This window comes from Mastigoproctus giganteus, chromosome 10 (genome assembly GCF_048544385.1).
Source record: "Mastigoproctus giganteus isolate SK-2022 chromosome 10, ASM4854438v1, whole genome shotgun sequence".
In the NCBI taxonomy this organism is placed as follows: Eukaryota; Metazoa; Arthropoda; class Arachnida; order Uropygi; family Thelyphonidae; genus Mastigoproctus; species Mastigoproctus giganteus.
The window spans coordinates 58,954,547-58,971,162 of NC_143584.1; the positions used below are offsets into that span (position 1 = coordinate 58,954,547).

Here is a 16,616-nt window from a genome sequence, read left to right on the forward strand (position 1 = left end):
GGAAAGTGCAATGTAATATGCTATAATCAGCAAAACTATGGATAGGATTTCCAGTCAATGAAAGATGGTCATTAATATACAAGAGAAGAAACAAAGACAGAAAAATGGGCAAAGAAGGTTCTCCAAGCATTAGCATTAGGAGAGGCATACAATGCAAGAAAGCAAGTGTATGCAGTATCAGCAAAAAAAAAAAAAAAAAAACCTTCCCATTTCACCCCCTCCATTCGTTCCAATTCCTGTCCAGCTCGGCCTTAAATTTATTTAGACTATCAACTTCTACAACAAAAGATGGAAGTCTGTTCCACCAATCAACTACCTGCTGGCTAAAGGCAAATTTCCACACATCTATTCTACAACTGTCTTTCCTCAATTTGAATCTATGCCATTAATCTGAGGTTCTTAATCTGAGCAAGAGGAAGAATCCCATCAGTATTCAGCTTACTCAACCCATTCAAGGCCTTATACCCCTCAATCAGATCACCTCACAGGTTCCTATTCTACAGACGCTGAAATTAGCAGAACTTAAGCCTTTCTTGGTAAGAGCACCCCCTTTGTTCCCCTCAATTGTAGTTTCTTCTGAGATCAACATGCATTGATCTCAGAAGAAACTAAAACAAAAAAAAAAACATAATAATAATAATAATAAGAAGAAGAAGAAGATTCTTTCTTAATAAATCAAATACATTAGTGATTCCTTATATAAAAAGCCAGAGGAATCTTACAATACATTCTATACAAGTGAACAAACACAGAGATAGAGTTAAGCTACATTGAGAATTATCAAAACTAAAATTACTGTAACACAGAGCGAAAACGGATACAAAAATAGATTGTGACAAGTTTAATAATAGGAAATATACATATATTAGATTAGATACATACAAACAAAAAGCTTTTGGTTGTTTTGTCAACCTTCCTCAGTCAAACTAACAGTTAAGAATGGAGCATGAGGGCGTGTACTGCCTATCTTGTATGTGAAGTGCGTGATTAATTGTTGGATGTTGAAGCCTGTGGCTGCGATGCATGCGGACGTTGCCAGCATTTGTCAATAGTCAGGATTGCTGTTTTGATGATAGGGTGGACTTGACATCACTGTTCCTGTTGACTGAGGTATTGGAGCATTTGATGTTCAATGACTCCAACCAAGTGCGTCGTCAATAGTGGCGGGACTTATCCACAATCACGACATCGCGGTGTGGGTCAATGTTATGGTGGTTTGCCCAAACGTGTTCAGCAATAGCTGAGTGCTCCACATCCGCTAAGCGGATTGCTCTTTTGTGTTCAGTAAGGCGTTTTTCGAGCCTGCTCCCAATTTCCCCGATGTAGCAGCTAGTACAGTCACGGCAAGAGATGCGGTAGACCAATCCGCTTTGTAGTAAAGTGGGGACTGGTGTTTTTACTTTAGAGATGAGGGATCGAAATTTTCTGCCCGGGAGTTGTACACGTTTTATCCCACGTGATTTTAAGACTGTATATCCTGCTGTGATAGGTTTGGGTAGTATGGGATAAAGGCACTCGCGGCTGAGTCATTATCTTGGATGTTTCTGTTGGTCACTACATTGAGAAGTTACATGGAATAATGAATAAAGATAAAAAAAAAAAAAAAGAGTAAATAGTAATTTAAAAAAAAAAAAAAAAGTACTACAAGTGGAGCAGAACGTAAAATGACATAAAATAACTAGGACCAGCACCGAATTGCCCTTTTCAAACAGAAAGATAGGCGAAGATGTCATCGCAATATACCTTGTCAACAGACCACAGGTCAATGTCGATATTGAGAGTGTTCAGAGTCACATTTCGGAAATGTCTCTTGAAATTCTGCAACCTCTGGAGCCTTGAGCACAAGGGGGGAGGGGGTACTGTGGAGGTGTCTTCCTGACAAACACCAACCAATCATGGCCCAGATGCTGATGTAATCATGCTTAGATGAGCACAGATGAAGGAATGCCTTTATTTTTAGCAAAAGGGCTCTGTGTGCTGTGGGTTTGTGTTGAAGGTTGGAGCAGAGTGCAGGGGCAGATTGGATGAGACTACTTCAGGGTGGCCCACTTCAGCACCCAGAATTCAAGGCCCCATAGTTTCCTGAGGATGGTGGGCGGTGCGGCAGACAAAACTTTCGCAAAATAGGAGAGCACGCTACTGAAGTAAGTTGCAAGGTATTGCCCTATTATTTGTTTATTGTGAGTTTTGCACAGATCTATTTTCATTCCCCAGAATGCTTTGGAATATTGAGCTTAGATTTGTTGTTTATAGGTGAAGTTTGCATCAAGGATTACTCCTAGGAATCTGATACTGTCTGCGGGAGTCAGAACATTTCCTAGGAGTAATCCTTGATGCAGTATCAGCAGAAGTCATCTTTTTACAGTTTCAGAGGAGGTTTGTCTTGCTTGTGAATCACCAACATGGTGTTTGCATGGCAAATAGCATACAATATAATCCACATACAATAGGAAAGCGGGAACTTGATCCATAAGTGGAACAAATATTGCTACAAATAGCAAGGCTGAGAGAGAACCACCTTGTGGGATACTACCTCCACGCTTTTGCAGACTTCACAGGTAATGTCATTACCTGTGAAGAGAAGTGAAGCATTCTCCTAGATAACAAATTATTGAAGATCTCGAGTATATTCTGGATATCCCATAGAATCTTTCAAGTACGGCAAGAAGGGGTGTGATCTAGACTGAGTTGAAAGCAGATTTCATGTCAGAAAAATGGTGCGAAGACCTTCATTGTCATTCCAAGTGTGGAGTATTTTTTGTGATAAAGACTGTAGGCAGATTACAGATCTATTAGACATGGTAATAATGGGTATGTTCTAGCCTATGCACAAAGAAACCAAATGCTACATCATTATAAATGCACTTCTCAAGGCATTTCAGGAAGGGAAAGGCAACTGATATTGGCCTGAAGTCAGCTGGTCTTTTTGCATGTGGCTTCTTTGGAACTGCCACGTGATGGCACCTGCGTGTTTAAGTACTTTATTGTAAAGATGGGAGCTCTCTGCTGATGGAATAAGAAGCAATTTTTTAAACTAAAAATAGGTATTGCATCAATTCTTGTGGTGGACTTGTCAGGTAGTGTTGTTTTTTTTTTTGTTTTTTTTTATCAGTTGCTCTTCAGAAATTTCAATATTACCAGGAGGTGAAGAAACATCAAGCACTTCGTTCCAAGGATATGCTTCAGATACAGAGTGATCTCTCTTAAAATGCACCACATGCTCCCACCATTCCAGGACTTTTAAAGACAGGGAGGTGAAAATATGACTTGTGGACCACACACTTTTCCCTGGATAGTTGGCCATTCATGAAATTGTCAATAGCTGATTGTTTACTCTTCTAGAAATCGAGCCTTGCTTTGGAAAATTTGGCATATCAGTCTTGTGAAGGCAACTTCTTGTAGAAGGCATGGGCTGCCTGTTTTTCCCTAAAGGCCTTAGTGTGGAGGTCATTCCACCATGGCTTTGAGTGGGGACTAATGCTGCATATTAAAGTTAGAAAAGGGTAGTAACTTTTCCATTGTTGATGTCTTTTGGTTTGTATACTCTCCTGGCAGTGTTTGTATCTTGTATTGGCAAACATTCATCCTTAGGTGCTTGCAGTGATATTATGGCAGCAATCAGATCATGATTGCATGGGAGAAAGTTCTCAGTTATGGTCAGGGTTTCCTTTACTGAACAGTTTGAGTAGATTAGCTGAAGGGTGGCATCGACAGGTGAGGGAGGAACATAAATAAGACCAATTTCCATTTTCGACATGTTCAACAATGACAGTGTATCTAGGAGATTCTTTGTGGCTGGCAGTGGAAAGTTAAAGTCTCCAAGGAGGATGAGCTTTTGACAATAATTGATTGTGGATGACAGCCATGCTGTCAGATTGAGGACATAATCCTCAGAAACAGGTGGAGGGAAATAAACAGCACACACAGAGATCGACAAACCAGCAATTCAGTAGATTCCAAGAACTGCTTCTATGTGAAGGCAGCAATTGCCATTTCATCTCTGAGCCAGGTAGGCATCTCCATAGCCAGGTGAGCAGGAGCAGCAGTGCGTAGCACACGCTTCTTGATTAGACCGGTGTTCGAGCCCGTGACCACCAAATACGGAGGATGCGGAAAGGTAGGGGAATGACCACCGCATATCCCCGGAGCAATATAGCCTTAGTTGCTAATGCTCCTAAAACCAAATAATAACAACGAAATAACTGAGCCAGGTTTCAGTCAGAATTACGAAGTTGTACTCTGCACAGGAAAGTAAATCAAGTAGGGCATCTAGTTTGTTCTTGACACTCCTGATGTTTTATAGTAAAAATCAGATATTTACCTTCACAGAGGGTTATACCAGGATGAGATTACTCTCCAAACAGTATCTGCTTTTCATATAATGATCTGAAATCTCATTTGGGGACCAATTTTGCATTCAATGGGCACTGTTGCCGGATATTCTAATTGGAATATAACTATTGTGATGTTCGCTCATCATCACCATGCTAGACATCCACGAATTGCACCTGCTCACAGATATAATTTGGGAGATTCCACTAGAGAAGATAAGTAGTTATGGTGATGCAATTATGCATTGTTATGGAATGTGGTTCAGGCTTGATGAGCTCTGAGCCTATAGTCTTCCAAAGTATGGCATCACCAACAGGCCTCTGAGCCAGTATTTGGCATTGAGGTATTGTGGGTAATTGTGCCCATCAAACTGAATCATGAAGGAGGCATAACAGGGATGCTTAGTATTGATTTTAAAAGGCTTACCAGGTATGCCTAGTACCTTCAATAGTGCTTATATTTGTTCAACTTTTATCAACAGATCCAGCCTGCTAATGAAAATAATTGAGAGAATACTGTTGGTCGCTTGGCGATTTCATATACTGAGGCTAATATTAACTACTCTCATGCCAAAGGCACCTCTGTAGCCAGGTGGGAAGGAGCAGCAGTGAATAGCACACGCTTCTTGATTAGACCGGAGTTTGAGCCCGTCGCCACTAAATACGGAGGATGCGGAAAGGTCAGGGAATGACCACCGCATATTCCCAGAGCAATATGGCCTTAGTTGCTAATGCCCCTAAAAATCAAATAACAACAACATCTCATGCCAATCAAGGTGGTCTTGTTGTTGGAATGCCATTGGCACGGGGATGCTTGCATCGGTGCCCGTCCGGGCATCTGTCATTGCTGGGCTTCATTCATGTCTGCAATCTCGGATTCTTGTTTCGCAGATTTTAGCATAAGGCTATAGGCTCTGTATTTAAAGAGTGCAACTATTTCCGCTTCTGGTCGCAGCAATGACTCAGGTGAGAGAGAGAGAGAGAGATGGATGTTTCTGTGAGCAGGACAGGGGAGCCTGGTGTTCAGGGGCCAGAGATCGTGCAGTAGGCTCAAGTACTTTCATTGGTAGTATTCAAGCTAGCTCAAATGTTCCTTCAGTGAGCTATTTTCTGAGTGCAGTTTTCTTAGAATGCCTTCAATTGTTTCCAGTTCCTCAGTGAAACAACTGCAAAAAGCGCAGCTGACTGAAGTTTGTGATTCCATTTGAGTACCGGGGTTCGAGTCCGTCACCACCAAATACGAGGATGCGGAAAGGTCAGGGAATGACCACCGCATATTCCCGGAGCAATATGGCCTTAGTTGCTAATGCTCCTAAAAACCAAATAAACAAACAAACAAACAAACCATTTGAGTACAGTTATCAGTAACCCCATGCAACCTGCTGTTCGTAGGTTCATTGAGAGTGGAATTGTTGTGTGGTGACGTCATTAACATCATTCAGCATTCCAGAGGGAGAGATTGCAAAGGGGGTGGATGAGCCAAGGGAGCAGCCAACATGTCACCTATATTTGACGAATCTATTTTTTTTTGTGGCAGTAGGCACATCTCCATTTTGATTTCCTAAGTTGTCCTTCAATGCACTTAAGATCAGCAGTGATCAGAAAACAGCATTCAGGTGCTACATCAAAGATGGAAAAGCTATTAATAATAGGGATGGAAAATCAGATTCAGAAGCAAGTGCCCCTGAATCCAATGGCCATTCAAGCAAAAGCAAGAAGTATTTATGAAGATATTAAGGATAAGAACGGCAAACCCAAGCCAAGTTCGTGGCAAGCAACGGGTGGTTTAATAGGTTCAAACATTGCACTGATTGCCTTTAATGGCAACATTAAAGTATGCGGTGAAGTTTCCAGTGCAGATTCTGCAGCTGCAGATAAATTTTGTGATGCGTTGGAAAAAACTCCTTCTAATTTCTGCAGTGCCATGCTTATCAGCTGGTGAGTTAATTCTGGCAACGATGCTCAAAAGGTAAAACTTGCTGACGTTATGCCTGTCTTATCGCTCTTTTTGTAATTTTGCCTGAGCATGAGATAAAAAAATTGAATAAATAATTCTATTTACATGTTCATCGAACATTTCTTTTTTGCTTCAATCAAATTCAATCAACTTTGCGAGTGCTGCATAAGCATTTAGGGAAATTCCGAATAGAGTTCCGCAGAACTCAACCCTTATATAAGTCGGGGAGTGGCTGTACACATCAAGTAGTGAGAATTGTTTCTAACTATTCGGGGGTCAACAAACAGCAATTAGCAGAGAACCAGTGATAGACAACTGTCATTAGGGACCTGATAGCTCCTGCATTTTTGGAAAAAATTAAACAGAATGTGTGGGTCCAACTACAAAGAACAAGGAATACAGATACAGTCAAACCAGAACTAGAGGAGGAATAGCAAACACAAGAAATATAACCCAGTGCAGCTAAAGTGGAAAGAGATGATTTAAAGATATTCAAAATGGAAGGAGAGTGGAAGAAGCTGTAGAAGAATTTGAGTAAATGGACCCACCAAAGACCTACACCGAAGCAGAGATCCAACCGAATCCTGCAGCAAGTCACAGACCACCACAATTGGTGAATAATACTGGAGTACCTCAACAACAACACTGAAGTAACACTACATACCATCTGCACAACCATGTACTGTGCTATCACTGTGGAAGCCAACAAGATGAATGGAAGACAAACCACAGCCCAAGAGAAAAACAAAATGCAAAGATAAGGTAATGCTGTTCTAAGAGCTAAGAGTGATGGTAGGCCAACTGACCCAGTACCTAAGGAGTAACAGAAGTAAGAAATGCATCAAAAAAGTGAAGATTATTATCAAGAAATAAAACATCTACAGAAACACAATAGTTATAACACTGAACAACAAATTATGGAGCATATCTTATTACAGGCATGAAAGTAAGTTTACTTTATAGATTTTGGGGTGCTAAACATAGAAATAGTGCTTAAATGGCAGATTGGCTCTTGTTTTCGAAAATAAGTAGCTTTTTATATTTATACAAGGTATTTTTTATTTATATAGCAGTAAGATGTATCTGCGAACATACCTGTATCAAACACGGGAACTTTTCACCTCTTGCTTGTATTCAGCTTTGGGAGCATCCTTTTCATCATCCAACAATAATCAGATAACGTGGCGGCACTCCATTTGCTTTTGCATCTTTGTTCCATTGCTGTGATGTCTTCATGTAAGTGCTCACTGTGTTTGTTGCTAGCAGCACCACAGTTTGGAGGGAATAAATTAAGGTGTGAGTACAATAAATGCATCTTCAATGATATGTTGCACCACAGTTTTTTGTAAGAAGTAATGAGATCTACAAGCTGCCTGTAGTTACCAGCTTTAATAATTCCTTGAAAACCAGTCAAAACATTTCGAAAGGCTTTCCATGCTGATTTTTGCTATGAATAAGGACACATTTGAACTGTTTGTGTTTGAAAAGTTACCATATTTGAGGACCAATGAAAATGTCTGCCTTAATCTTCTCTGTACTAAGTCTTGGGAATTTCTCTTGCAAGTATGTGAATACAGGACCATTCACTTCCAGAGCCTTCAAGAAACTTTTCATTGGCCCCAGTTTGATGTGGAGTGGTGGAAGAAAAACTTTATTTGGATCTACCAGAGGTTCAAATGCTATGTTCTTCACTTTGTTTTGTGTTAATGATTTTCGTTAAGGCCAAATCCTCTTTTCATAGTACAAAATCCTTGGCACGACTATCACTAGCAGAGAAAGCAACAATACTTAGTGTAACCATTTTGCAGTCCTAATAAAATGCCAATTACCTTTAAATCACATATCTGTGATTTAAAGGTAATGTACGTATGACTGATAGTGTACACCTAAGAGGATATTCACCATGTTTGCATATATTTCTTTTTTTGTGGATGGCATATGCAAGATAGCCTGAAAAAGGCCTCTGAGGTTGGGAAAATTCATATTTTAGCATTAAATCAGATCACACACCAACCAGAAGAGTAAGTATTTACTGTAACTAAAATATTTACATATTAAAATAAAATAAAATAAATAAATATTTACAAAAACTGCTATTATATTAAATTAAATTATATACATAAAAAACATTAAAACTGTGATAAAATCCTTGAGATAAAATACACTAAAATAAACCGGATTAAAAGCGATAAAAACGATAAAAATCTCTGGAGCTTTCGGAGGCATCCGCCTCCTTCTTCAGCAGTAACAAAACTTCCTGCAGCACGTCCATATATAACAGGCTCACGGTACCTATACACGTGGTGCAGTCGGCGCATGGTCTGAACTGGAAGCGGAAATAGCTCGGGAACGTGTTAAGCAAAACCGTTCATCCGTACTTAGGATGATAGTTTCAAACAGAGGATGCATACGCATACCTCTGTCCCTATTCATAATATTGTGGTCAGATGAACAGATTCGTAGGCTCTCGAGCCATTTACGGTTCCAGAACCCATGCGCTCGATCCACGATAACCGCATCCTGTGGGGAAATTTGATGCTGCTTCTCCCAAAAATGCTCGGCCACAGCAGACTCATTGTAATCAGCGGTTTTTATAGCATTTGCATGCTGCCCCAGACGATCCTTGAGCCGTCGTTTTGTCTCGCCCACATAACATTCCCCACAATCCGGGCATTTTATCCTGTATACTACTCCACTACTCAGGTCCTTTGCTATTGGGTCTTTTACCTGAGACAACACTGTGTGCAACCTCCGCCCTGGAAGCTGCACACAGCGTGTTTTATAACCCCGCAAAACTCTAGCGAGATGCTCAGTAACGCCCGGATAGTAAGGAATGTATGCGGTAGCCACAGGAACAAACGGTTCCTGACGGTTAGACTCTATTCCTTTACTAAATCTGTCTATGATCCTCTGGGGGTATCCGCATTTTCTAAGGTCTGCTGTGACCCGTCTAATTTCACATTCTTTGTCCTCAGAGGTGGTGCAGTGTGACCCTGCTCTATCTAGTAGAGCTTTCACTACACTAATCTTATGCTGCCCAGCTTGTGCTGAACTATAATGGGTGTACTGGCCTCTGCACATAGGTTTTTTAAACACAGAAGTTTTGAGCCTAGGGCCTATCCTAGAGACCAGTACATCCAAGAAAGGAAGGGTACCTCCTGTTTCCACCTCTGAGGTAAATTGTATAAATTGGGAGAAGCTATTAAGCCAATGGAGTGCATCATCCTCTCTCCCCTTCTGGACCACGGTAAAGGTATCATCAACATACCTTTTCCATTTCTTTATGGGAAACTGACATCCACTAAAAACCCTGTCCTCTAACTCCTCCATGGCCAGATTGGCCACGATGGCGCTAATAGGAGATCCCATGGCTGTACCGTGAACCTGTTTGTACATAACACCTTGGTACACCATAGTGGTGTTGGCCAGACAAAGTTCCACACCCGAACAAATATCCTCTACATTTAAAAGCGATCTATTACTCAAAGAGACATCATTACTCAAAGATTTTCTAACACAATATATTCCATGTTTAATTGGAATGCATGTGAATAGTGACACCACATCAAAAGAAATCATGCTCTCATTTTCATTTATAATCAAATCTTTCACAAAATTCACAAATTCTTTACTGTCTTTTATGACATAGTTGGACTGGCCCACTATAGGCGAAATCAATTTAGCCAAATACCCTGACAAAGCATATGTGGGGCTTCCTATAAATGATACAATAGGTCTGAGTGGGACTTCTGTCTTATGAGTTTTTGGAAGTCCATAAAACCTCGGGAGTTGACATCCAGTAGCATGTAAGAACCAAAAGGTCTCCCTGGAAATCTTCTCTGCCTTTAACCAATCCTGTACCAGTTTATTAACGCGCCGCTCTAGGCCAACCAACGGGTTTCTCTGAGTAACTTTATAAGTATTATTGTTCTGTAAAAGGTCCATTGCTTTTTTGTGATAGTCTTCTTTGTTTAGGACAACCGTCGATCTGCCCTTGTCCGCAGGTAAAACCACAATTCCATCATCTCTTCTCAGTTCATTCAAGGCTTTTCTTTGACTAAAGTTAATTGGGTATTTGGCTAAATTGATTTCGCCATTAGTGGGCCAGTCCAACTATGTCATAAAAGACAGTAAAGAATTTGTGAATTTTGTGAAAGATTTGATTATAAATGAAAACGAGAGCATGATTTCTTTTGATGTGGTGTCACTATTCACATGCATTCCAATAAACATGGAATATATTGTGTTAGAAAATCTTTGAGTAATGATGTCTCTTTGAGTAATAGATCGCTTTTAAATGTAGAGGATATTTGTTCGGGTGTGGAACTTTGTCTGGCCAGCACCACTATGGTGTACCAAGGTGTTATGTACAAACAGGTTCACGGTACAGCCATGGGATCTCCTATTAGCGCCATCGTGGCCATCTGGTCATGGAGGAGTTAGAGGACAGAGTTTTTAGTGGATGTCAGTTTCCCATAAAGAAATGGAAAAGGTATGTTGATGATACCTTTACTGTGGTCCAGAAGGGGAGAGAGGATGATGCACTCCATTGGCTTAATAGCTTCTCCCAATTTATACAATTTACCTCAGAGGTGGAAACAGGAGGTACCCTTCCTTTCTTGGATGTACTGGTCTCTAGGATAGGCCCTAGGCTCAAAACTTCTGTGTTTAAAAAACCTATGTGCAGAGGCCAGTACACCCATTATAGTTCAGCACAAGCTGGGCAGCATAAGATTAGTGTAGTGAAAGCTCTACTAGATAGAGCAGGGTCACACTGCACCACCTCTGAGGACAAAGAATGTGAAATTAGACGGGTCACAGCAGACCTTAGAAAATGCGGATACCCCCAGAGGATCATAGACAGATTTAGTAAAGGAACAGAGTCTAACCGTCAGGAACCATTTGTTCCTGTGGCTACCGCATACATTCCTTACTATCCGGGCGTTACTGAGCATCTTGCTAGAGTTTTGCGGGGTTATAAAACACGCTGTGTGCAGCTTCCAGGGCGGAGGTTGCACACAGTGTTGTCTCAGGTAAAAGACCCAATAGCAAAGGACCTGAGTAGTGGAGTAGTATACAGGATAAAATGCCCGGATTGTGGGGAATGTTATGTGGGCGAGACAAAACGACGGCTCAAGGATCGTCTGGGGGAGCATGCAAATGCTATAAAAACCGCTGATTACAATAAGTCTGCTGTGGCCGAGCATTTTTGGGAGAAGCAGCATCAAATTTCCCCACAGGATGCGGTTATCGTGGATCGAGCGCATGGGTTCTGGAACCGTAAATGGCTCGAGAGCCTACGAATCTGTTCATCCGACCACAATATTATGAATAGGGACAGAGGTATGCGTATGCATCCTCTGTTTGAAACTATCATCCTAAGTACGGATGAACGGTTTTGCTTAACACGTTCCTGAGCTATTTCCTCTTCCAGTTCAGACGATGCGCCGACTGCACCACGTGTATAGGTACCGTGAGCCTGTTATATATGGACGTGCTGCAGGAAGTTTTGTTACTGCTGAAGAAGGAGGCGGATGCCTCCGAAAGCTCCAGAGATTTTTATCGTTTTTATTTCTTTTAATCCGGTTTATTTTAGTGTATTTTATCTCAAGGATTTTATCACAGTTTTAATGTTTTTTATGTATATAATTTAATTTAATATAATAGCAGTTTTTGTAAATATTTATTTATTTTAATATGTAAATATTTTAGTTACAGTAAATACTTACTCTTATGGTTGGTGTGTGATCTGATTTAATGCTAAAATATGCAAGATAGTATTGAAGGCAACATATTCTACTGTGTAATAACATAGTAGAATATGTTGCCATAAGGCTAACCTTAGAAGCATCTCTAAATATTCACCATTCTTCAAGAATGTGCCTCATGTTCATTGCTGCCATTAGACCATCAACATCCTTAAAAACAGTGAGTTTGCCTTCTATTTGATAGAATTTATTGTAGTCTATTTCGAGTACAGAATGTTGTCACTTTCACAGAATGATCTAGAAGATTCCACTGTTGTAGCCTCAAGACCAAAAGCTCTGCCTTATTCTTCGACAGATCAAGATCCCTGATGAGGTCACTGAGCTCACTTTCTGTGATCTTATGTGCTTCAGAAGGATAAAGGTTGGTTTTTTTTTTTTTTTTAGGAGCATTAGCAACTAAGGCCATATTGCTCCGGGGATATGTGGTGGTCATTCCCTGACCTTCCGCATCCTCCATGTTTGGTGGTGACGGGCTCGAACCCCAGTTTAATCAAGAAGCGTGTGCTACACACTGCTGCTCCTTCCCACCTGGCTACGGAGGCGCCAAGGATAAAGGGTGAATCCCTTGATGTAAATGGTTGCTGTATTTGTTTGTGTATATCAAGTTGATGTTTATCAGTGTCTTCATCAGAGTATACAGAACAATGGTTGGGTCGTTCGGGAATAGAGAGTACTTCACTGTGAGGCATGGGACAAATTACCGATGGTATATTTGGGTACATCACTGTCCACTTTTTCTTCATTGTCATCCCAGGAGCTCACATCTGGTGAGTATGGGTTGATTGGTACAGCAAAAGCTTCAAGCTTCCTTGCACCATATGGCTAATGATGATGATGATAATAATAATAATAATAATAATAGGAGTCACCATACAGAAGTAACAGTCTGTGACTGTGATTTGTTGGCTCCCTCCATATCATGGGCACAACGAAAGGCACAAAAGGTTCCTTTTGATTCACCCATGCATTAAGTTTTGATGAACAGGTAGTACAGCATGTGTGTGGCGCCCAGTTCTTGTCCTGATCACCTACTTTACACTCAAAGTACAAGAAGTAGCTTTTTTTATGGCTCAAGTTGAGGGACGCTTTCTTGAAGCTAATGTGACTTCTCCACATATGTAATAGAAGTCATCCAGGCTATTCACAGAATACTGGGAAATATAAATCTTACATGTCACAAATACTGTGCAAATAGTAGAAATCTCATAAACTTAGAAAAAAATCACCCTTTCTAGGCCATATTCAAGGATTACTGCAACAGAGTTGAAGAATCTGTTGCAGTAATGAGAGTTGCTGTTGGTTATGAAACACAAAATCTAAGGAAGTGCATCCAATTGAGATGAGTGGACAGTGCAATGTTGAGTCTGTTTGGTGTGACATAAACACTGGGAAAGGGAAAATGAGAGTAGGAGTGTTATAGGCCTAATGACTCTGATGAGTACAATAAACAGTTGTGCAGAGAAATTGTGGGTCAGTAAATCAGAATGTCTGGTAATGGGGGATTTTAATTTTAGAGATATTGACTGGAACTTGTGGATTGGTCACTTGCACACTAGCAATACTTTTGTGGATTTATTGGAGGATTGTTTTCTGCAGCAACATATTCAAGGGGCAACCAGAGGGAGTAATACTCTTGGTCTGATTATCAGCAGTGATTATTCATGTATTAAGAATTTGCAGATAAAGAAACCACTAAGTGACAGTGGTCACAGTATACTGATGTGGGATTTACTTAGAGATGTAACTACCAGTAAGGATAAAAGGAAGAGTTTTTGTTTTCGTAAAGTGACTACAGTGGTCTCAGAGAGATTTTAAATTCTATATACTGGGATCAACAAACAACGTTACCAAAGGTGAATTCTAAATGGGAAGCCTTCAGGGACTTAATCATGGAGGCTACTAGGCTTTTCATATCATCTAAGAAACACATGCAGACCTAAATGGATGTCACATGAATTAATGAGGTTCATGGCAGAGAAGAAAAATGCATGAAATGCATATAAATTATCAGGCAAAACAGAAGCTTATGGCAGATATAAGCTAGTCTGTAATCAAGTCACAAAGGAGGTTAGGCAGGCTAAGGCAGATTACAAAGAAGATTGGCAATGGATGCAAAGATAAAACAGCAAAGAATTCTATACTTATGTAAACTCCAGAAGTAAGGGGATGAATCAGATTGGTCCACTTAACATATAGGGTTTAACTATTGATGATCCTGCTCAAGTAGCTGATAAACTGAATGAGTATTTTGCATTTATATTCACACATGAGGAGTTGTTCAAGGAGGGAATGCCAGAAGTTCATCAAACTTTAACAGGGAGCTAAGTGATTTTGTAATAACTGTGAGCAAAGTGGAGGAGAAATTGTTGAAGTTAAACATAAAAAAGCCACCTGGGGCAGATGGAATCTATCCAGGGTACAAAAGGTGACACAAATAATTATAGACCTGTTAATTTAACTTCTGTTCCAGTGAAAATAATGGAGTCACTGGTTAAAGAGGCAATACAGGATCACCTACACAAGAGAGCCTAATAATTCAGACACAGCATGGGTTTGTTAAGAGGAAGTCTTTTGGACCAATTTGATTGGATACTAATGTGGTCACAAAGGAACTGGATGCAAAAAATAATTTTGATATCACATACTTGGATTTCAGGAAAGCTTTTGATACTGTTGCACATGGAAGACTGCTATACAAATGGAGTGGTGTGGCATTAAGGGCAAGTTTCTGCAATGGATAAAGGGATCATGGCCCCAGCACTGAATCCCCATGGTTCAGTGCTGGGCCATTGTTGTTTTGCGTATTTATCAATATCGATGAAATTATATAAGGCTTAATGTCCACGTTTTCAGATGATACAGAGGTTGCAGGGTTGTTAAGTAAAGACAGTATGTTACTGCAACAAGATCTAGAAAAGTTAGGCAGATGGGCTGAGAAGTGGCAACTGAAGTTTAACATTGACAAATGCAAAGTACTGCATATGGGTAGCAGTAACCTAACAGAAACGTACCAATTGTGTGGTACTACACTCAGGGAGGTGAAGAATGAAAAAGACCTGGGAGTAATTGTGCAGTCGGATATGAAGTTCTCTGAGCAGTGCAGACGGGCTGCTAGATAAGGTCATGGCGTTTTGTCAATGATACATAGGAATTTTACAAGCAGAGAAAAGTTGGTGACAAGTTGGCTACACCTTGAGTACTGTGTACAAGTCTGGAGGCCTCATTTTAGGAAGGATGTAGAGTTAGTAGAACGAATACAGAGAAGTGCAACAAGATTGGTGAGAGGAACAAAGGAGTGTGCTTTTGAAGCAAGGCTTAAATTGTGCAAGTTGCAGCATCTGGAAACTAGGCACCTGCGAGATGATGCTGTATAATCTTACTTTGCTGCATCATATGCCTGAACTAATGCTAATTCTAAGGATGCATTTGAGGCAACAGTGATGCAGAGCAGCGACAGTTGCTGATCACATAATAAATGTGTGTTGGTACTGAAACTGTAGTGTTGCTTTGCATTTTGCCAAGAGTCATAGTTTATAATGTAGAGTAATTTGCTTATATCAGACACTAACTGGAATTCGAAAACAAGATCCAACAAATTTTAATGTGATTTCGTGTTCAGCAGCATAAAATAAGTCAAGATTGGGTATTTTCATTTTGTAACACTTTACATGTTGACCAGCGTAATCAGAGGATCAAAGAAAATCTTGACACCATCAAGCAGAATCTCCTGGCACTGAGAAAGAGACTTCTCTGATAGAGGGGAAAAGCCCCAGAAGAAAACACCCAAGCAGATATTTGATGAAAACCAGAGATTTTTCATCAAGAAAATAGGACAAGAGGAGCAGGAAGACAGTGGATTTCCAACCAGAAGGCACTTGAGAAGTTGGGACACTCGGGGGATTCTAGGGATGAGCAAAATTAGACACAACAGCTGTGCTCCCTCGATAGACATAAAATGGAAAAAAAAACCAAGAACAATATAAAATATGACAAAATGGAAGATGGAGGAAGAAGTACTGTCAATCAGGAAGTCTCACAACTAGTGACCCCAGGGAAAGATAACATCCACAACTTCTACAAGAGGTTCAGCTGCACTCTCACAGGCAAATAGCAGAGCAAGTTCACCCAAATAAGCATCCTGACACAATCCCAGAGTCTTTGACTCAAGGAATCAATTATCTGAAGGCTAAGGACAAAGAAGACCATAAACCTGATGAACTGCAGCCCAATCACCAGTCTCCCACCAAATATGGAAGATGCGGAAAGGTCAGGGAATGACCACCACATATCCCAGGAGCAATATGGCCTTAGTTGTTAATGCTCCTAAAAACCAAATAACACCAACAACAACCTGTTTCGCAACAATGTACAAAATCCTGCCCAGCTCCATAACCAAGATGATATCAGACCACTTGGAGAGCCAAAACATCATGGCAGAACGTCAAAAGTAATGTAAACTGATGAGCAAAAGATGTAAAGAGCAAATGACCAGTTACAAGGCACTTATGGAGCACAGCTATAAGAAGCAACACAACTTCTATAGGGCCTACATCAATTATT

At 40.4% G+C, this 16,616-nt stretch overlaps 1 protein-coding gene across 2 annotated transcripts in view; it reads right to left on the minus strand.

Annotated features, from left to right (window-relative positions):
* LOC150079048 (CD109 antigen-like) overlaps window positions 1-16,616 on the minus strand; it is a 1,092,235-nt gene that overhangs the window by 221,146 nt on the left and 854,473 nt on the right. The gene's annotated exons all lie outside the window — the stretch shown is intronic.